This window comes from Empidonax traillii, unplaced genomic scaffold (assembly GCF_003031625.1).
Source record: "Empidonax traillii isolate 1590-97213 ecotype Southwest subspecies unplaced genomic scaffold, ASM303162v1 scaffold9:size3134949, whole genome shotgun sequence".
In the NCBI taxonomy this organism is placed as follows: Eukaryota; Metazoa; Chordata; class Aves; order Passeriformes; family Tyrannidae; genus Empidonax; species Empidonax traillii.
Window position 1 is genome coordinate 3010159 of NW_020955202.1, and position 23162 is coordinate 3033320.

Here is a 23162-nt window from a genome sequence, read left to right on the forward strand (position 1 = left end):
TTGAAATCAATTAATTAATTTAAACAGGAGTGCAAATAAATAGGGGGAAAAAAGGAGATGGTGTTTACCTCTGATGCTCTTGAGGTTGCTTAAGATCATTCCTGATGCCTTGTGATTTTGTTACATTAGAGTAAGATCGAAGAGGGAGATAACATCATACTATATAACTTGAACCAGTGCATTTTCTTTAAGGAGAGGAGAAGGTTCTGGTGGTAATGTCAAGAGCCTACAAACTGCCTGGCCAAGTGGCTTGAATGTGTCAGTCTTCTCTGCCTTAAGTATATAGCTGCTAGCCTCGAAGCTAGACTCAATGCTGTTAGAGGGATTCCCTTTAGCCGTTGCAGGTATGACCAATGTGATATTTTAGATAGTCTGCATCTCGTCCTTTACACTTTATTTCAATTATTGCTATGTCAAAGTAGCTTTTACAACACCTACGCTGTAAAACCAAATTTGTTTCATGTCATTATCCTTTACATTACAGTATTCTTTCCACAAAAACAAATATATGTGTCTCCCCATCTAGATTTAGCAGTGGATTTTAAAAGCATTGCAATTACCTACATACACAGTATATCTCTACATTTCAGCTGACATGAGGCTGACCACATTTTCTAGGTAATTTCCTTAGAAATTTTATGTGTCACAGAGGCTGCAGTAACTTTACACAGGTTGCCACTCTATACAATACAGGAAGAATAGCTTTCAGTTATTCTTTGATTACTAGAAAAATAATTGCATTTTTTCAATATACCACTCACAGAATAATATTTTTAAATATAACTAAAATAAGTGCACTCAATATGCTTACTAAATCATATGTCAGTATAAATGCAGTTAAAATATGTGAATATATCATAGAGAAGTCACCAAAATAAATACTCTGAGGGCTATATCCTCAGCTACTTTACTGGTATCTCCTCACCCACAATGAGCTCTTTTTCGTCGGTTTCTTTTGCAACACAAGAGAATGCGGCCACAAATAATACAGTTTATTTCAATGCTGTTACTACAGCACGGGGTCATATATACATAATCCCATAGCTAAATACATACAGCTCTAGCTGGACTTCTAATATTGTAAAGCCCAAAGAGCCTATCAGATAATCCAGTTTGACTTCAACCAGGAGGCTGCTTGCTCCAAATCATTGGTTAATGCAGGAAATAAGCCTAAAGGGGACCCTTTTGACCTTCTATTGTTGCGTGTGACCTCTTTGCTGTCACATGCAACTAAAGTAAATAAATAAATATTAAACTAAATATTTATCTATTTCCTAAAGTTTTCTTTCTGGTATTAACTGCACTGAAAACCAGTCCCAAAATCTCATTCCTTGGAAGTGGAGAATGCCAAATTATTTAACAATTTTCAAACAATTTCTTTTATTAGTTTAGTTCTTAATATAGGATTATTTATGCTGATTTTTCCTGACCAGGGCTGCTTATGAATTTAATTTTTCTTCTTTCTGAAGTTAACTGATCATTTGTTGTACCCCCTCTAGCCCTTTTTTTTCACCTCTGTTGTTACTGGTCTCCTTCCTTTTATTTTAGCCACTGTTATTTCTAGTCTCCTTCCATAAGACAGGAAACTCTCACTGTTCTCCTGGTTCTCCCACTGAGCCTTTTGTGCATATGTTAATTTGAATTCCCCGTTGTTAAACATGGGTGATTAGTTAGTACATTCAATTCAGGTCTTGTACAGTGTCTCTAATAGAAATGTATGGCCCTGATACATCCCAAGATTGTATTTGATCTTTTTTCGTGTACAAATTAGCCTCAAATCAGTGAGCTTTAAATCAGTGTGATCAGTTAATAATTTAGATGTCCTTTGATGCTTCTCATTAATGAAGCCATCATTAACAGCAAGAGTTCTTGATTTGCCCGAACTGAACAACATAAGCTCTTTGAACTTTGCTTCGATCCACTTTCAAGTGGGATTTTCATCCATATACCGTTTTGATGAAGAACACCATCAACCTGATTTACCCCCGTGTTGGATACGTTCCACGGCTCTGTTCCACCCTTCTGACCGCCATGGCCCCGAGCACATGAGCGATTTGCAGAAGTTTAGTTGGCAGAATCCAAGGTCAGCTCCTCCACTGATAAGAGCAGTTGTGAGAAAAGCCATAGTGAGGGCCTGCCTCTCCTTTTCCTTGAGAGCCACTTTCAAGTTGAGGCTTTTGCTGGCCCTCGCCTGTGCCAGCAGCTGTGTTTGCACCATCTCACATCTCCACGAGTCTGGCCCTGATCCAGACTTGCTGACTTGGCATCCTGGCTTGGTCTCGGACCTGCCCTGCCACTGTGGCCCTGCTGGGTGACCGCTGGGCTGTGTCTGACCCTGACCACTGTCTCTCAACCTAATATTGGCCCTGCATCCCGGCTCCTTGTTGTTGAGGTGACTGCTTTTACCCACCTCAGTGTTGTGCTTGGCTCCTGGCACACCTTCTGTTGCAGAGTAGCCATCTCATGCTGCTCCCTGGAACCTCCCACCCCAAAACACAGAGCCATCCTAATTCCCTCGTAGTTTGTTTATAATGTACGTTTTTGGGTGGGCAAGCTTGAAGAAAATGGTGGAGCAAATTAGATCAGGACATCTTGACGCAATAAGAGGAAATAGTGAAATAAAGGAGAGAAAAATTACCAATGGTGTGTACCTAACCTCTTTCTGAATCTCACCTTGGTCGTGTGCAGGTTTTTGTTGCTTGTTCGTTCTAATGGTAAACACTTTGCGAGAGGTACTTCATATTTTTCATATTTTTTTAATAGGTTCTTGCACATTGGGGAAGAGGTGTAATAGAAACATTTTTTTTCCTTCTGAAATGATATACTCCAATTCTTTGCTGTTTTTAATTTTGTATTTGTAGGAGGCCAACAAACCACTAGATGGCGAACAGTTTCAGCAAGATAATGCATGGGTATTCACACGACCTTCTGTCCTCAGCTTCATCATTCTGTTTCTGTCGAGCTTCATGAGCTGGACCTGTTGGAGTAAGTCCAGAGGAAGGCCATGAAGATGGAGCACCTCTCCTATGAAGAGAGACTGAGAGCGTTGGGGTTATTCACCCTGGAGAAGGCTCCAGGGACACCTCATTGCAGCCTTCCAGTACTTGAAGGGGGCTACAAGAGAGCTGGAGGAGGACTTTTGACAGGGGAATGAAGTGATAGGGCATGGGGGAATGGCTTCAAACTGAAAGAGAGATTAAGATTGGATGTCAGGAAGAAAGTTCTTTAGTCAGAGAGTGGTGGGTGAAACACTGGAACAGGTTTCCCAGAGAAGCTGTAGATACCCCAGCTCTGAGAGTGTTCAAGGCCAAGTTGGATGGGGCCCTGGGAAATCTGGTCTAGTGAAAGGAGTCCCTGCCCAGGGCAGGTGGGCTGGAACTTCATGATCTTTGAGGTACCTTCAAGCCCAAACCACTTAATTGCATATGTTCTTACAAAACAACTGTGATCATTGAGCCATAGCATGAAGTACCATGACTTTATAGAAATACAAGGTGAAGCTGACACAGTCCTTCTTCTCTCTGCCTCTCCCTTTTGCTTTTCTAGTGTCCATGAGTCAGGTGTGGTGTGGATTCATAGAGGTGATTTTCGCAAAAACTAACAGGGAAAAAAAAAAAAAGGAAAAGAGAAAGAACAACATTAATTAGTGTCTCCAATGAAAGAAAAAACCATTTCCAATCGCACAAGATTGGTGCTGACAATGAATTACAGCCTGATATCCACTCTTCTTGTCTACTGGTGCTCACTTCTCTTCTCTGAGTAATGCTGGTATGAACTATCAGTAACACACTTCTGCTCTCTTCCCAGAAGTCCATATGATTGTTTTGTAAGAACATATGCAATGAAGTGTAAAAAATCTCTCCATTGAGCAAGGATGTTGATTGCTGGAGGTGCTGCAAGACATGCTGTGCTGTCAGTAGTGAGTGGACAAGTGATGTACGAGGTGCTGCATGCTGGTCTTTACTATCTTTGAAAAATACATTTTGTCTACAAAAGAATGCATTTACTCTTAGTAGTAGACTATTGGTTTGTAATGGGAAGCAGCTCAATTACACATGAGAAAGGCTTTAGTATAAGATTCTTAGAGAAAGTGTGACACGCAAAGGTACTGAGGCAGGAAGTTTGTGTGCCCACCAAGAGGCATAGCAAGCATGGCTTCCATCTTGCTCACAGCCCTGAACGTGCTGCACATCCCAGCAGTGTAGGGAAGAAAAAATGTTCATGAGATTTTTCCATCTAAAAGTAGGAAATGGAAAGATTTTTAGAATAAAAAATTAAAATGCGGATAGCTGGCAAGAGACTGAATAAAATCCATATAAGTCAAAATGTTCTCTGGTCAAAGGCTATAATTTCAAATAAATTTTGCTGCTGTTGTTCCCAGTCACTGGAAGTCATAAGTGATATGACTGAAAGATAAATAATGCTATTCAGTGTATAAAGCAATGCTGGGACTCAGCTTCTTAAGGTTTACACTGGCAGTTTTGTAAGAGGCCAAATTAGATTCCTCCATGTACATGTGGAGAAGGACAAGGTTAGAATCATAGAACCATAGAACCCTTCCTGTGTTGGAAGGGACCCACAAGGATCATTGAAGTCCAGCTCCAGGCCCGGCACAGGACCGCCCCAAAAATCACACCGTGATGCTGCAAACATTTATGCATGTGAGAGATCTTAATCTTATATTTATAACAATTTATATACTTATAACAATTTATTTTGTTATATCTTAACAATATAAAAGAGATTGCAAAACCAGCTAGAAGTTTACGAGTAAGTAGTTGCACATTTGGGACTTTGTGGGAATCCAGGCTGTAGTAAGCTTATCAGTTATGCTGCTCTTCAGTGTAACTGGAGTTATAAATGAGGATCCTTCTCTCTGACACACCAGGAGCACATATAGCACATCAGGAATGTGAACAGTAGTTTTCAAAGTTGCTAAACTTTGTAATTTTTAAAATATTGTACTTATTTCCTTCTCTTATGTCATTTCAAAATCTGGCAATCAGCTGGCAATTGAAAATCTAAACCCAAGCAAGGAAGAAGTTCTTTTCCCAGGCTTGAAGAGAAACCTGAATAGAAGAACAAGGAAAGGAAATAAAGACAACCCCAAACTATTATTAAGTCCTCATGAGTTTTACTTTTTAATGCTAGTCTCATGACTTTCTGGGAAGTGATTTGTTGAAAGCCTTGGTTTGACAATTCTGTGCTTGGCTAGCTTGGGCTTGACCCAAGTCCCCTTTTTTCTTGGCAGCACTTGAAACAGTTGAGATGTAGCCTCTGCTCCTTTGTAATCCAAGATTGCTGTGTGCAGTCAAGAACCTTTAAGCATGGGAAATGAATAAAGCGACCCAAGGCCATGGGGCCCATGTCGCAGTGTGGGCCAGCAGGGCTGGGGTGAGGAGCCAATGGCCCGCTCTGCTTCCCTGGGACCAGCTTCCATGTGGGTTTAGTGCAGCTGACACGCTCATGCTGGTGTAGAAATTCTGATTTACTTTTAAATTGTGCTAGTTTGCCTGGCAATAGTGTAACTGCTGTAAACTCAGTTGCATAGAGAGAACTTGTCTGATATTTCCAGTCCTTCAGCATTTCCATAAGCTGCTGCTGCACACCACAGAGACGCAGTGTGCGGCCATCTCCCGCAGCAGGTCATGTCCTGCTGGAACTGTGCAGCAGCAGCGCCAGGCATTTTCATGACCGTTCAGCAATCTCAGCAGTAAAGCAGCAATAAAACAATGCTCCCAATGTATTCCACTGGCTTCGCCTGTCGGCTCTTATTTCAAGGCAGAGCACTCTGCTGGCGTGTATGTATCATATAGTAGGTTTATCTTGCATTGCTCCGAGGGCTCTCAGCCAAGCTGTGGGCACGGGTTAGTAACCCATAGCGGTTCCACTGTCGTTCCAAACTGCTGAGGTAGTGCTCTACCCTCTTGCTCTTTTATATACTTCTGTTTTTTACATAGAAACAAGGGTAACAGAATCATGCAGCTCTCAAGTCTTAAAACAGGCCGAATTCTGTGATTTAAATGCACATAGCTATGAAGTTAGCATAGTCCTGCTGTGTTGCACCAGCTCAGAGCTGGGCTTACCGTCACGATTCAGAGACTTGTGCAAAGACAAGTAAAGGAAAGTCCATCTCTAGCTTTTATGCCCTCTGTGATTAATCATGATACTTCTTTTAGCAATCTTAAAAGTAACTGTCCTTCAAAGTTCCCTTGTAACATCTTGATCTCACTGACTTGCTTGCAGTTGGGATTTCAGGACTGGCATTTTTTGCACTTGACAGCTTTTATATGTAGACTGCTGTCTTGTTCTGGGAGGAGAAATTTGAAACTCTTCAGTTATATAATGGAGAAGCAAATGCTTTACCAGAAATTACTGTTCGTTTTTTAAGGGAAGGCAGGGCTGTTCCCTGGGACACCACTGTTGCAGTCATTGCAGGCCTCCTTGTGTCTTTGCCATTTGTTAGCTGGGCCATCCAATTAATTAGACTGAACTTGTTTCCTTTTGTAGCTATCCATCTTGGGTTAATAGTTTAGAGGGTGTGTATGAAAGATGTTCCTGGCACAGCGAACATATGAATAGTTGTATTCAAAAGACTAGTTTTACTGCATGAAAGACCAAGATGTCACACAACAGCTAAAGGAAAAATATTCGGATTTTTACATCTGTTTTATTACAAAACATGCAAATTTTGCTGAATCAAAAATACTTCAACTCGAACACAAGGTTTATTTAAGTATATGATATTTTAATAGAAGTACAACAGAACTTAGCAGTTAGAACAGCACCCACCTTCCAGCACCACGCTGGAGGTGTGTCTGACCCTCATGCAGGTGTCAGCCCACGTGACACCTGCAGAAATGCTCACGGGCAGCCCATGGGCATCCTGTCTTTATACTGATACAGACTGGTACCCAAGGCTGAGCCGACTTACTGTGAACCATCCTCTGAGGTTCTCTGAGACTCTCAGATCCCCATGCTCTAGCAGGTGGCTTAATGCTGCACGGCTGGGCTTATGTCTGACAGGATGCATCTATTCTGCAGGAAGAGTATGGAGCATCCCTCAAAAGGCAGCTGACATACACCCACTCAGACCAAATATGGAACCAGAATTGCCTCAAGTTCCTCTGCTTCACAAGAAAAAAAATCTGGGGAAAATCCTGTATTCTTTTCCCAGATTTTTGCTAGAGCTCTGACATCTTGTGTAAAGAAATTTAATGGTCACAGCTTAATTTAGGGTAAACAGTATTTTGTAATCAATCTTTGCTTGGTTTGCTGAATTTTCTTTCTTGTTCCACAGATTTCTTTGTGGCTTTGCATACTGCATAGGAAAAATTCTGGTCCAGTGGTTTAGGTTTCCCTGAATCTGAAAAAACTTAGATCACCAGTTCTGCAAACCAAAATGCATAGCAACGCCTTCACTAAAATGACCAGTACTACTAATAAGACTCATAGGCCTTGTGAGATTAACTTTACTCTGTATTTTAATTTACTGCAATAGAATGTAGTGAGCTTTTGAGTAATAGATTACATTAGGTGCTACATGGATATTTTTGGAACCAATTTCTGAATATATTAAGATACAGATTAGCAGGTTGAGAATCTTAAACTGATGAAGAAAAAAGGTTAGCAATTAAAAATCTCTTCCGGGGATTTTGAAAACGTAATGAGAAGCAAATGACATCTGGTTATCCTAGCATCTTGAAGGCAGCCTGAAACGTCTATAAAGCATTGCTCTGAAGGCTCTAGTCTTGATGAAGAAGTTTCAGCAGTAGTTCTCATGTAACAAAATGAAGAAGTGGGTACAGAATGCACCTACACATCAGTGCAGGTGGCGGTGCTGCTGCTGGTTTTATTCACAATATCTGGATTAAAAGCCCTTAAGCAGCCTTCAGGCATATCTTAATTTTGCTTGTAAAACCACCTTAATAATATAACCCCCCTGTATTTTCCAGGATGTGGTGTTTCAGTGGTATCGCTGAACTACTAATGAAAAAGACACGTAAGCAAAAATGTGTTCTGCTCTGCTACAACTGGCAATAATATTGTGACTATGCTACTCTTTGAAAGATAAGCAGGTTACAGTGAGAGCTGGACTCTCCTCTTCCATACATTTGTATAGCAGGACTATTGCCATCCAATTTTGGATATATGGGAGATTAAATATCAGAATTAACCTTTGCAAATATAGTGAACCATAGAGAATTTTGGGAGGAACCGTGGCAGACCCTTCCACAGGGAATGGCAGTGCTTTCGAAGATATCTTAATAGTTGACGATCGCATTTTTAAGTTAGAGATTTTAATTGCTAAGTGGAACGATAAACAGGAATCCAGCTCACCATTTTCATAGTGAATATCATGAATTTCCCAAAAGCCTGAGTTGCCTAAAAGAACAGACTTCCTGTGGTAATTAAGGATTTTCTGAACAGTTGTGTAACATGTATTTCTTTCATTCTCCTAAAGGATACACTCTCCTAAAGGAAACTAAAAATTGACCTTTCAGAAAAAGGTAGTTTGGAGCAATTACTTGCTTTTCAGCAGTCTCTTTGAAACTTTGCTTTACAGAATTAAACCTTAGAGATTCCTTCCCCTGTTTTTTCCTCAAGGCATGTACAGTTTGATCACTGACATGCTCTCTCAGTGGGCTAAACCTAGTTTTATTTCGAAGAAAATGTTGATTTCACTGAAGCATATAACTTGCCATACAGCATTAGGTTCATTTAGTCCAGTTGTGTATCTGTAACTGTTGTCAATTCCCATAGCTTCTGAGAAGATGCAAACCCAAAAGAAACCCAAACATATTTTTGACAGAATTGGGGTGATGGAGATTTCATCCTAATTACTAATTTGTTTAAACTTTGTGTTTCAAGCTGGTTTGTTTGCTTTTTTAATTCCTCTTGTATGAATAATAAGAGTATCCAGAAATACAGTGATTTAGGACAAGAGAATAATTTTTCTTCCTCTTAGACTCCTGCTGTGCATTTTGACTTTAATAACATCCTAAAGCAGTGAGTTTCACAGTCTATTTTGTTCTTTGATGAAAAGACAACACTTGGTTTCAAATATATGAGTTGTCAGCTACAGAGTCTGCTTCCTCTTGTACTACAAGACTAAGAAAATTAAAGCTCACAAACCACATTCTCTATGCTATTTTTATGTTCACAGTCCTTTTGCTAGACCCTGATGCAGAATTTACAGGGAATATTTACAAAAAAGGGGCCTAAATAATACTGTACCTCCCGTTTACAAAGGCTAATAAAACAGAACTTAGAAAGGAGGAAAGTAAAGGAAGGGAAATGGGACAGCAATTACACTTTCCGTAAAAGACAGTAGTCATAATTTAAGACTTGCCCTCTGATTTCAGCTACCTACCTCCTTAGGTAATACTTTGTCCATTGGCACTTAGTGTCAAATCTCATGGGTTGACCATCTGCCTCAATTTAGGCTGTTGTATGTTGAAGCTTTACTATGTAATTTGGGTTAGTTGACCTGAGTCCTGTGCTGCCCTTTCTTACTGACCATCCTTCTGGCTGTTGCTTTTCGTTAGTCACTTGTTAGTGATTTTGTGCTTTTTCATAGGAGATCACATGTAAAGACACAAATAATACTTGTTGCCCCAGGAAGATTGTTTTTTTACAGATCTTTCCCTGTTAGGAGCTGCTGCAACCCCAGGCTTGAAGGGAGGTTTCAGATTCAGATGACTGCTAGCCTTGAGCACATTTACGCTGAGTTAGTTTGCCCAGGCTTTTCACACATTAATGCAATAACATCACAGTTTCAAATTTATACTGTGTTTTTTCTCAGTGTCTTAACTTATTAACAAAGCATAACCTTTCAGAAGAAGGTTTCAAGCCTGCTCATTTCTGTTCAGCTCCTGATCTATGCACAGCATGCCAATGGAGCACTCACCCCCCTCTTGGTTTTCCAATTCTCTACAGTGCTCAGAAGAGGGCTGGTTTTGGTTTGTTTTGGTTTGGTTAGTGTTTTGGGGTTTTTTCCTCTCCTAAGCCTCAGGCCTGCATAATTGAATCTCTTCTAGTTTATTTAATTTCTAAAGCAAAAAGTTCTAATTCAGTTAGAGACCTTTTTTCCATTCCCCTTCAGTTCCTGCAAATATCTTCTAACTCTGTATCCAAATTTCTCCTAATCCTATAGGCTTCTAGACTGCAAGAACGAGATGTTTTCTTAAACATTCTGTTGATCATAGCCATGTACTGTACTGTCTACATTGATAGCTCTGCCTTTTTCTGGAAACAAGATTGTGAACATATAATGCACATGAATAATTTTTTTATCTTCTCTACCTTGTGTAAACTTACTTTGCCATTGTGTTCCCTGTACACAAACATTGATGAAATTTCCCCAGTCTTTTGTAGATTGACAACAGAAATTAATTTGCTGGGCACAGCTAAAGCAATGAGGGGGGAAAAAAAAATCTCAGCTCTACTTAAATGATAGGAAATTATGTACAGAAGCAAGAAAAGGCAGATCTTCAAGTTACCAAACTTTCATTTTTGTGCAAAGCCACAATGGTTGTGATTGGCTCCATGTAGAAGAAATTCCATATAGAAGATAATGAGCAATCAGCAGGGCAACCAGAGTAACTCTCCTCTTGATCTGTTAAGTGGGCACAAGGAACATATTTTGTTTAAAAGAAGTAAAAAGTGAGCAAACCAGAGGTCTTCACAGGAGGGATACTTCATCTCATGTAATTAAACTCAAAAGATGAACAACTGAACTATAGAGATGAATGTAGCAGACAGGTGTTCAACCTACTGCCAGAATTCAAGTTTGGGATGTAACAAAATTTTGAACTTTCAGATGGAAAAGGTAGTAAACAAACCTGCTGGTTTCAATGTGGGCTGCAAGTAGCATTTAATGCCAAATATCCTAATTAATAATGTGTTATCGACAGTCTAATCTGAACATTAGTTCAGGATATAAAAAAAACCCCTTGTTCATTGTTTAACAAGATAAATCACTGCGATTGGTATTTCTTCTGCCTTCATAGTGGATCTGAGTTTTATAACTATTTTGTCATCAAACTAGGTTCCTCTGCAAGTTTACTTGATAACTTTTAAAACCTGTGAGCCAACTTCGACCAAATACAACAAAGGTAGGAGCCTTGCAAGAAATTAATGTCCTAGAAATTTCATGTAAATAACAATCTGAAAGAAGAAAAAGACGACTGAGGTGTCACCAGCTGGGAAGGATTGACTGAGCAATCTTGTAACTTCTTGGTCCACAGGGAATCCACACCAGGCGGAGCTCTCAAGTTTACCTCAGCCACAGGAAAGAATTACAGCTGCGCCAAGTCAGTCAGTCACAGAGCTCTGTTTCCCAGCATGCACAACCTCAGCCAATGGTTTCATGGAGCAACTTAACTATTTTGGAATTTCAACTTCAGCAGCATCTGAAATATCAAATCTGCCCTTATGTACCATCCTCTCAGTCTCTGTTCACCAGGTAATAGAAAACCACTAGCAGAATTTAGATCCTTAAGGGGACTAATTTCCCATTTCAATTTAATCATATGTCATTGTTTTGGTACTTGTAATATTGTAGCCCGCCTGGTTCTTCAACTGCCTTTGAGGTATCCTTAAGGATAGCCAAAGACTGCATCTTTTAAGGTTTGTTTTTTTTTTTCCTAAAGCAAATAAATACTCTTAAATCTTTCAGACTTCCTTCATACACAGTGAAAACAAAAAAAAAACAGTCTTAAAAAATATACTTGGAGACACAGCACACTGAAGATCTTAGCATCCTTATCTCGCCTTTCTCCTTTTCCTGCCTTGTTTCTCTTTGATGAACTTCAATGGAAGGTGATTTATTCTAATAAGGTTTGATTGCAACATAGCTGCTGCAAGAGCTCGTAGGGCTAAATTACCTTCAAGATTCCAAATTACATCTTTGTAGGTGTGCTGATGATAAAGCTTTGATACTATTCTAGTTCAGCAAATGAAGTGCCTTGATACATTCCTCACTTGCTATGCTTGTGATATGAGAAAAAAAAAATCAACTTGTGGGGGTATCCACTTCAGCAATAGAGCTGTATCTGTTTTTAACGACACATGCTTTTGCTAATGTCAGCTCAGCCTTTTTGTTCCTGAACTCCTTCAGAAGTTTAGAATGTCTGTGGATTTAAGACCTTGTACTCAGTACTAACAGATTAACTCTGAAATAAGTCAGTGATTTCATTAAAAAAAAAAAAAAGAAAGGAATTGTATTCAGTCTCTACCTCTTTACATAAGGTTTATGATGAGACATTTTGGAATTTTTCCTATTTTTTTTTTTAAAGTAGAGCTTCATGATTAAGGTTTAGCTGAAAATAACTTTGCAAAAATTGCCATCTGTTTTCTTCTAACTAAAACATTTACTTCATAAAATGGGTTGGGCAGACTGTTTTGGAATATCCACTTTAAAGAGGTGATGAGGTGTTTCCTTTAGTTCTGCAGGCATTTTTTCATCTTTTGTGATGCTACTGGCATACCATCAAAAATTTCCAAATCCAGAAAATACAGTTCTGAACAGTCTATATCAATTTTCACTCTTCCCCCCTCCCCCATATATATAAATATTCCAAGAAATTCACCTCTTTAAAAAAAAGTCTAGAATTATGGGAAAATATGTACTTCTGTTTTGATGTTTTGACATATCCATTTTGGTAGAACTAGGAGGTGACAAAGTCTTAAGAATATAGTTGAAAAGTTCTAGACGCTCCTTCTAAAGTTGTGCTTATTTCTGCTTGTTGATAAAGAGGCAAGTAAATGCAATAAAATTAGAAGGGTTCGGGACCTAAAAATACTTCAGTGATGGAATCCTAGTAAAAAACTCTACTCTTTATTATTATTTTACTTATTCACAGAGTTGTATGGCTGTATCTCAGAACAGTGTACATGCACCTTAGGAGAAACAAAACCAACAACAAAACCACCGAAAAGTGTTTGCTTTGGTTCTAACAGTTGTACACACTTTTCAAGTTTTCAAACACTTGCATCCAATTCCTTGGTAACCATATTCCTTTTTTTGCCCACAGAAATAGTTCAATCAAAAAATTTGTTGTCTGGATTCATGCCTTTTACTGTGCTTAGTATCTTACATACTATTTTATTTAGTTGTAAATGCTTTACATTATTTCGCTGATGGGATACCTCCATGGTTATGAATTGCTTTGATTTCCAGTGCTACAGCAACAGCCACATTACAACCAAAATAAACGCTGTCACTAAAAAAGCAATGTTGTCACTGTGGAACAACTTGTACTTGTCATAATAATTATAACTGTGAATAAGATAAAAACATTAAGTGGACAGAAGCAGGAACTGCAGCTAAATGTCAGCTGTTAGATGACAACCTTATGTATCAGAGAAGGCATGTTTGGGTGACATGACACAAGAGCAGTGACATGAGCTGATTTGTCCCATCTCGGACACACAAGATCAGACAACTTGCCCCAATTTTAATTGCAAGCAGCTTTATTTGTTAACTTGCCTCTTCTGCAATTACCAAGTTACAGAAACAAATCATAAAATTATAATGGTCATTGAGATTAGCTCAGTTGGTTAAAACCTGGTGCTAATAATGCAAGGGTCACATGTTCAATCCCCTATATGGGTCATTCACTTTAGATTTAGACTTGATGATCCTTGTGGGTCCATTCCAACTCTGAATATTCTGTGAGAAATAATAGATGGAAGATAAGGGCTGCGTAAAACACACTTTGTGTATAAAAATTAAATTAGCAAATTATTACCACAGAGATGCAAATACTGATTCACTTAGAATGAACTGCTGAGATCTATATTTGGCACTTAAAAAAATACACTCCTCTACAAGTGCTTCTATTACTTTCTGTTTTGAGCAGAAAAGGTAATAAAATTTGGCCCCAAGCGAGGCTGACACCACTGTGTTATCTTTGCTGTAGTACCAGAGACTAAACACCCAAGAGAAAACCAAAAATGTGTAACTGGAAGAAGTTTTCCTGTGTAAGAGATGATCAGTGATAAAAGCCTTTGGGCTTCTCATTCAGCCCAGCCCTGGGCTTCTGGTGGGCACGGTCATCAAGAGAAACAATGTTCCCCTTTAATCTTCCACAGGTAGGAATTGATTGAGCGGCAGGAAAAGACTTTTGCAAACAACCCTTCAGATTCTCAAGGGTAAACGTGTCTGCTGGCCAGTCAGGTTTCAGAGTCGATGTTAGAGGCTAAGCCTCTCCAGCTGAGTTATTAAATGAGCAGGTAGAACGGCCTGACATGGAGCCACCTGCCAGCGCTGCATTTCAGTAGATGATCCTGACTGCTGTTTGCCAGGTGCTTTGGTCAGGCTTTCAGGTGCTTTTATGTTTCCTGCATGTCTCCATAGAGGAGGCAGAATCCCCCTTCTTTTTGCACACTAGGTCTGTCCTCTTCCATCAAAACACTTGTGCTATCCAATCATCCAGCCAAAGAGTGCTGGACTTGGACTCCCTGACTTCTTCACTGGAGCTGAGGCTCGTTGAGGTGCTGCCAAAATGCAAGATCACAGCCCTGGAGGACACCTAAGTAAGCTTCACACACCAGCGGTATTTCAGTAAGGAAAAAGACAAATCCTTCAGGGTCATACCATATTTTGCCTTTTGAACTTGATCAAAGCTGAGACTGTATATACACAGGCAATAAAGGCAATTGGGAATGCTCAGTGTTGCTACTGGAAGCCTTTTATTTTTATTGAAATCTGGTCTTTAAATACCATGCATGAAAAATAATTTTTGGAATTAGATACATTACATTTTAAATGACAGACGAATTTAACAACAGACATAAAACTATGACTTGTAACTTCACCAAATATTTAAAATATCTGTGAATTGGATTCATCTAATGACCACAAAATTCTTTAAATTCCCTTCGTTTCTACTGCAGATTTTAAAAGGCAATTTAACATACTTTTTTTGAAAAATAAATTAACAATTAAGGCAACACATCCCTTTATTGTTATTCAAATATTAACAAAAGAAAAAACAATTTGGTTTTACACCATACAATTAGTAACAGTAAAATTACACTGCAATAATTTTAGACAATGTAAGGTCAGTTTCTGTAAATATATTAATAGCTGAGTACGTGTGTGTTGAGTCATATACATAAATATTCCCAGAGTGGCTAGGTTCCAGGCTGGTAGACTAAGTCCACATATAGCTTTCCATATTAGGGATATGGTATGAGCAGAACTACACTTCTATCCTAGCTGATGGCATAAGTCTTAATTGAATTGGAGGATAAAGTCAAGCATACCATTTAAAGTTAAAAAAAAAAAATCAGAAAGTCCCCATGGTGATTTTTCTTCTTAGTTCTCCTTTCCAAAATGCTTTGTCTAGTAAATGCCCCTTTATTAAAAGTAGATTCTAACACATCGTGAAGACCGGGTCTTTACTGACTGCTTTACACTTTCGCAGGTGCAGTGGAAAAGCATTTACCCAGAAATCTTTACTTTCAAAAGGGATTCTAGGATTGATTTCTCATATCGGGCAATGAAAGTTTAAAATCTGGTTTTTAATGAAGAGCTGTGTTTTGGCATTACTGCTGGAAGATAAACTTTTATGTCTTGCAGTTAAGGCATTCTTATCATTACCTTTATCTTTATAACATGCCTCTTAAAGAACTGTGTAATTTAAGCTGATATGGGTATCTGAAAGCTCTCTTTATTGCCTGTAGCTCTTTCTGTAGTTTCATTTTCATGGCTACAAAGAACACGATCTCTAACTATACTTCTGTTTTTACTGCCCGTTTTATCATACAAACTGCAATTTTACACCTTGTTAAGGAAGCAAGGTGAGAAGGAAACCACATTATACTGTTGACAAGAAAGATAAGGCTATTATTTATCTTGACATTTTTGAGCAATAATATTCTTCATGTAACAGGATAAGAGATAAAGCATATCCTGCGGTGATAATGCAGGAACTGAAAGGAACTTTATTCCTCACGCTATCAACACTAGTAAAGAAACTGGGCCCTAGTGGAATAGTCCTATATCTGAGCCAGTTTTGAACAGACTGTTTTGGAAGAAAAGCAAGCCTTTAGTTCGGTCAACTAAAGCAAACACATTTTATCTGTGCACTGCAGTGAATCATAGTTAATTCATTTAGGTGACTGAGTGAAACAGGGTTTGTTTTCCCAGGGGTTTGTTTGTGTTTTTTTATTTCCCTTATTCTGACCTGCAGGAAAAGGCTGCCTGAACAGGGAACAGTACATTGCACACTAATGGTGGCTGGTCAGTGAAACTGTGTAGAGGCTGCAAGGTACACTTAAGTTACACTTAGAAGTGTAACATACTGCAAAATATTCTATTTCGTGCCAGGATGTTCTTCACAATGAAGAACAGAAAGAAGGAGGAATTATCCATTATCACTTCTTCCTTGAAACAAAACGACATAAACAAAGTTAGCAATGAAATTTTAGTCCATGGCAAGAAATTGAGCATACCTTTAATAGACTGAGATGTTCAGGTTCTGTGATGATGACTGTGAGAGAAATGCCTGTTGCAAATATACAATATAATGCATAAAATCATCATACCTGAAACGCATTCAATGTCTCTAGAAGCAATTAAATTCAAGCTTATATAATCCAATATCATTTCACCATGGTTTGTATTATGTAGTAATCTAAATTATTGGAATTGTTTTGTCCAAATAATCAAAAAAAATTAGTCAATGAGGCTCCCACAGATTCTCTGGGAGATTATTCCTTGTCTGCCAGGCTGCTCTCCTCTTCTTCCCTTTCTCCCCACCTCAAATTCATCCTAGAATGTTAATTTTTTTGGAAGCAGTTTTAAATTGAAAATTCCTCATAGTTCTTTCCCCAACCTTTCTTTATCAGACAGCCAGAGGGCAAGGTGTATTAATAGCAGCAGCATGACTCAGAGTTGGTAGCTCAAGTGGATCCCTTTGCACTGAGCTTTGCTGTTTGGCCTCCCTTGGTGGGTTGCCACTGAGCTCAAGCAGCACCTTCATTTCTTGCAAACAAAAATAAACTGAGAAAACACAGTGGGGGCTGGGATTGCCTCAACCTCTCTGTCCTTCAGAATGATTTTCCCCACTACTGCCTTCTTCTCTGTCCCCATTGGGACTGTACACAAAAAAAATGAAAATATGTGCATGAAAAAAAAAAAAGTGTGATCCCATCCCCCAGCACGACTGTTTCACACAAGAGAGCGATGAGACGGAGGAGGGGAAGAGGGTCAGCACTCTCCATTCAAACTGCGTTCCATGCTCTTACTCTGAAGGTATCCCTCTAGAGTCGTCACAGCTCGACCCAGCCCCTGGCTCAGCACACGCCGAGCCCCGCTCCTGTCCGCTGCACCCCAGCACTGGTGACATCGCCAGTTCCGTGCCTTTCTATCTGGCGAAACACCCGTCCTCCCACCGCGCCCCCTGAGCGCACGCTGCCAAAAAGGCGGCACTATTTCTGGCGGGCTTCGGACGGGAAACACCCACGCTGCCGACCGTCTCTTCCGTGGCTCTGGCTTCACCGAAGTTTCCTTTCCCGCCGCCCGGCTGCGTTAACGGGAGAGCCCCTTCTCCTCACCCCCTCCTCACTCAAGAGGTCAGCTGTGCCTCTGGAGCAGCGGGCAACAGGCACACACACCACACGGCCCAGGGCTGCGCTCGGGCGGGTGCCGCGGGGTCCCCGAGCGCCGCAGAGCCCGGTGCAGAGGGCCTGCCACCTCGCAGGGCGGGCGCTCGCTGCCGTGCCCTCACGGGAGCCCCGTGTCCCGCCCTCACCGTGCCCGGCACAGGAGGCACTCCCCGCGTCCCTCCCCACCCAGCGCGGGAACCCCTCACGGCCGCCGCCCCTCCGGGCAGCCGGCTTCGCGTCGCCCGCCGCGCATGCCCGGCCGCGCCGCGCGTGCGCACTGCGGGAGCAGCAGCCACATCTGATAGGGGGGAAAATCCGAACGGCGGCGGCTGCCGCCATATTGCGGAGCTGTCACAGCGCCCGCCGCGCTCCGCGCCCCGGCCCCGCCGAGCAGCGCGGGGCGGCCCCGCAGCGCCTCCTGCCCCGCGGCGAGGGGGCGCCGGGGGGGACACACCGCCCCGCCCCGCCAGCAGCGGACAGCGCCGCGCCACACGCACCGGGGGGCTCGTCCCCCCGCTTCGCCCGGCGCCGCCGAGGGAGCGGAGCCCCAGGTGAGGTGGGGAGCGGGCGGCTGCTGGCGGGGCCGCGGGCAGGCAGCGCGGGGGCGGGAGCGGGGGCGGGAGCCCGCCCGCCCGCAGCAGCCCTGGGTGGGCGAAGGAGCACCAGGCGACTTGTTGCAGCGGCAGGTTGGCGGCACCGCGCCGCCCGTGTGCGGAGTGCCCGCCGCCTCCGCCGGGGAGCGGGGCCCGGGCGGCCACCCCCGGGTGGCTTGGCCGTGCCGGGAGCGCGCCTCGCGTGCCCGCGCAGCCCCCGTGCATTATTGATGTCCCCGGCGGCGCGGAGCCGAGGGTACACCGGAGGAGACATGTGGCAGCCGGGCCGGGCCAGCTGACTGCGGCGGTGCGGGGGAATAATAAGGAATTACTTCATAAACAAGTGCTGTGGAGCATCTGTTGCTGTCTATTGTTTTCGACAAATGTGCGTTTTTAAGAGTCCTTAAGTACTGACCGACGTAATGGGCGCAGGGGCCCTGAATGAGCCTTTGTGCATTGTTTTTGAATGGATTAATGTGTTGTACAAGTCGTGGGTATTTGTAATTAACTTTGTCTCTTAAAGTTTAGCGCAGATAAGAGGTTTTAGTTTCAGCTTGGTGGAATTCGCTTCTCTTTTGTCAGTTTTCTTAATTTGAACGTGAAAAAAAACCCCTCTTTGGACTCTGTGCCAACACAACTAATCACTTCAGTTGTAAGGTGCTATTAAGCTGTCTTTTCCAGTCTATGTAACACCCTAGACAAGTATTTCATGTTCCTCTTTTTGGTACAGGCTTTTAGAAAGATTCATTTTTTTTTTTAAACTGAGTCATGGGAGTGGCAGTTCTGAGTTTTTAATTAATTCTGCCTTTGCGACTGGTTTGTGTCAGGCTTCAGACGTGCCCCTGCATCTCGCTCTCGTTTCGCTTTCATCAGAGATGCCTGCCGTCGTGTTTGTGTTTTGGGGGATGCGTCTGACGCGCTCGGAAGATTGTGGAGCTGCGGTTGTTGCTGTCAGCTCTAAGATAGCGCGTTGGCACCGCGCTGCCGGGCAACGTGTGTGTGCCACGAGGGAGGACCTGGGGATGGAGCACAGGAACCTGACGGCTACTGTGATCAAGGGGTTTTTTTAATCGTTAAGGATGGGGCAAGTGGTAACTGTTCATTGGATTGTAAGACTCACCTCTATTGATCTATTGATTTAGCGTAAGAGGGACTGTGAGAAAAATAAACTGCAAGTCAGTGCAGTGTTCCCAGATAAGCAACATCCCAGCAAAGGGGAATTGCAAGGCAGTGGCATGTTTCCAGGCTTTGTCCTGAAGCGGCACGGCTCTTCTATTAGGTTGTGAGACTGGAGAGCGAAAGCATAACAAACAACTTTAGAAAATGCGTGGAAAATGACATGGTGTGACATGTCTGTCAGGAGCTGTCCAGAGAGTTTTCCTTGAGTGCTGACTGAAAGAAAAAGTATAAAAGTGTTTGTAGAGTTCTGGTCTGACTGTTTCTGCCATTGCAGTAGAGAGCTTTGCAGGACTTGATGATGGTAGTAGAACTGCCAGAAGAAAACTTTCACAGAACGTTGGGCGAAGCTGTACAGAGAGTGAGGATATGGATCCACCTACAAGGAACAAAATTAGAGGGGGGTAAGAAGTGTAGAGGTTATGACATTAGAGGGCAGTTTCTTGTAAAGAAAATTTCTTTAGCCTTTGCTAGGATAGGTATACGGCCTTTCTTCAGCAGTCTCTCTGCTTTTTGAGAAGGGGCACTTCTGTTGGCAGAAGTGAAGAGGAAAGTTGTTTAAGGCATTATGTCTTTCTGTTGGACGTGCTAAGTAAGTACATCAAAGCTGTCCTATCACTTTGTATTGCATTAGGAGTCCGTGGGAGTAGAGGAAAGGGAGGATTTTCAAGTTTGTAAATGTAAACAAAGCTTTATACAAACTTCTGAAGAAAGTACTGATTGTTGAAAGATACTGACCCATTAAAGCAGCACTTGGTGTATCTTGCATGCTCAGCGAGTTTGCTCCAGAGCTGAGGCAGGCCTAGGTGAACTCTTTCCTTTCAACACTGAAGAGTGGCATTTGTGGACTAACTTTACCAGTAGGCTAATTCTTAGGTGTACTTTGAATTAAATTTTTTTTTTCTGCTTTAGACATTTATAAATCACTCTGTGAAATGAAACATTCAAGTCGTGTGGTACAAGGAAGAAGAAATATTACAGTGGCTCAAAAAGGGAGTTAATAATTGTTACGCTAGAATATTTCAATTTAATAACTCTAGTTACTGTATATGGAAAATGATGTGAGTGGTCAGTTCACATTCTTAAGTTTCCTTTATTTTATGGAACTAGTTCTAAGAGTCTCAAGAGTGTCATTCAGAAAATATGGTACTTGGCTTTGAGGCGGCATTATACCCAGCATTTCAGTTACATCATATTTCTTTGCTACCTGTATTTTTAGAGAAAAGCTTATTTCGCTTAGAAACAACAGTACTTCCATCAGTTTCCATTCTTAATTTCCATTTTTGTTGATGCTTGGGATATATGTGGTAAGATTGGCCATCCTGTCGTTGTAGGACTCTTCAGAATCTTAGAGTTGTGGATACTTGAAGTGAAGATTAATACTTAATGAATGGGTTAAATAAATGAAATACCTAATATTTTATAATATTATGATAAAATAATACATATATTTATATATAACATTAAATATTTAATAAATAAGGTTAAACTTAATAAATATTAACTGTACATAAACTGTATAGCATGTCTAAAATGTACCAGTTCATTAACTGCAAGCATTGCACAAATATTCTTTGACTGGTCCATGTTGCTTTTAATTGAACTACTGTGTTGGTAACTGCTAAGTTTTTGTTTGTGCTTCTGAGGTTCTCAGGAACTCCAGTTTAGAAGTAGTACCTCACTTTTCGAAATGTGTTTTCCTATAAATACATTGAATGTGTAACAATTGCACTAGTTATAGTGCAGTTATTTTTCAGGGACAGTAAGCCTGTCTTAGGTATTTCAGGGAAGGGAGGATTGGGGGAAATGGTGGGTTTAGGAAGGAAAAGATACAGTACTCAAAAAAAAGTTGAAATGTAAACTCTGCATGTGATATCTAGCACTGGTCAAATCTCAATTATTACATATTAGCTATAGAATTCAGCTCTTTAATTGTCTTTTTTTTTCTTTTTTTTTTTTTCTCTCTATGAGATAAATGTCTTGTTTTAGTTCCCCCGTGGTTTGCTTATATTGCAGACAACTGTGTGGGCGATCTCTGTGTCCGTCTGAAAAAGATGTATGCAGAAGAAAAGTCTGTGGCAAATGAACTGCTTTATTGGACTGCAGCAAGTGTGTCATTAGGGAGCTGTTAGTGTGAAAGATGATTGCCCTGCAGGCATTCACAGAGTGCTTTGGAGTGCAGAGGTGTTTCTGTAGAAATCTGAGACCAGTTAGTCAGGTACAGTGGCCTCTAAGTTGCCTGTTGCTGCCTCCCCAAAGATCTAAAACCTTTAGGTACCACAGAAAATGGAGTGGTAAAAAGACTTTGAAAAGAGAAAGTGTATTAATTTTAAATAAGTTCCTGTAAGTAAATGAGTGAGTTATATTGCTGTGGCTAAAGTTCCGTGATCCCTCCTGTCTCTATTTAGGAAAACAGATAATGAACCTCTTGCTTGAGTTTAGGAGGGATGCTACTGGGGGAACTGCTTCTGAGAGAAGGCCCTAAACTGTCAGATAGGGACTCTACTTTTAAGTGCTGCTTCTCCACCAGCCAAGCATCCTGCTCAAGCTTTCTGTCTCCTATCCCATCCTCACCTGACCTCAGACCCATAGCTGTGTGTATGAATGTTTCTTTTGAAAACAGCTGCTGCATAAATTATTTGACAGAATTTTGGCATCAAGCATTTTATGCACCATCATTTTCTGAAGAAAGCTTTCTTTGTCATCCTTCAACAATTGCTTTTTTTGTTGACTTCTGTGGCATAACTGGAAACATGGATGATACTGATTTAAAAATCCTAACTCTCTTGTAGTGAAATGAATTGACATCACAGTTCTTTATTTCAAGAGAATTCTTCATGTTCTGGATGATTTTTTCTTTTGGTCTGTTCGTGATGTGGAGCCTGCTGATACTTAGGTTTTTGTGGGTCCAGAGTCCAGATTACTGCATATGCTCTGGAAGGTCTTGAGTGTTGTAGCGGTAGGAAGTCTGCAAAGTCAGAGCCCTGCTAATCCTGACTTGGAATAGGCACCTTTAGGAATTGAAATGCCAAAATGAGATAGGTCACAAACTGGTTTCAGAATGCTGGAGGCAACAGGAATATAATTTCTAATCCGAATTGACTGGTTTGTTTTTTTTTTTCCCTCTATTTGCAATGCCATTTCACATGAGTGTTACAGGTAATTAGTTGCTTCAAAGTTAAAAATTAAGTAAAACTGATATGATTGCATCTGCTAAATATATATTTATCTGAAATACATTAGTAGCAAAAGTGAACTCCCACTCCAGTAATAATAGTGGAGATGAGCAATATTTTGCCTGGCTGATTTTTGGTTTCTTTTGGCCAAATGTGGTGGGGTTTTTTGTGGTGTGTTTTTTTTTTTTTTTTTTTAATGTGTTTTGTTTTTAATGTTAACTGGTGCCAATAATTGGGATAGATAGGGTGCTTTTTGTTTTATCAGTGCTTATTTGATTTCAATTTTGGCACAGTTTTAGGATCTGCAAACTTCTTGATTTTTATATACATATAATAGTTGCAATGTGTGTGATTGGACTGTTTTGAAATTGCACAATATTTTGCGCATATAAAAGCATGTAGACACAGGCTGTTTTTTGCATTATATATAAAATAGAAACAGGTTCAGCATAGTTGACTATAAATTTATTAATTTTCTTTTTAGATTTTTTTTAAAGAAATGGTAGGGATTTTTTTCTTTACTGAAAGATACTACAGCAAGCATTTCAGAAAAATACCTGGGCTTCTATCTGTTTTGCGTAGTTTTTTTTTTTTTTTT

At 40.8% G+C, this 23162-nt stretch overlaps 1 protein-coding gene and 1 long non-coding RNA gene across 5 annotated transcripts in view; one reads left to right on the top strand and one right to left on the bottom strand.

The window, feature by feature from the left end:
* Window positions 1–6316: 6316 nt before the first annotated feature.
* On the bottom strand, window positions 6317–17603 carry LOC114058010. The gene is made up of 3 exons (XR_003571359.1): window positions 17260–17603; window positions 16465–16517; window positions 6317–6605 (listed from the first exon to the last, which is right to left on the bottom strand). It is a non-coding gene; the product is annotated as an uncharacterized LOC114058010 (long non-coding RNA).
* A 447-nt stretch (window positions 17604–18050) lies between these two features.
* RDX (radixin) overlaps window positions 18051–23162 on the top strand; it is a 45110-nt gene continuing 39998 nt past the window's right edge. For all 4 annotated transcript variants that reach the window (XR_003571362.1, XM_027884957.1, XM_027884966.1 and 1 more), the window contains exon 1: window positions 18051–18170. The gene's annotated coding sequence lies outside the window, so the exon portion shown is untranslated. The remainder of the gene's footprint in view (window positions 18171–23162) is intronic.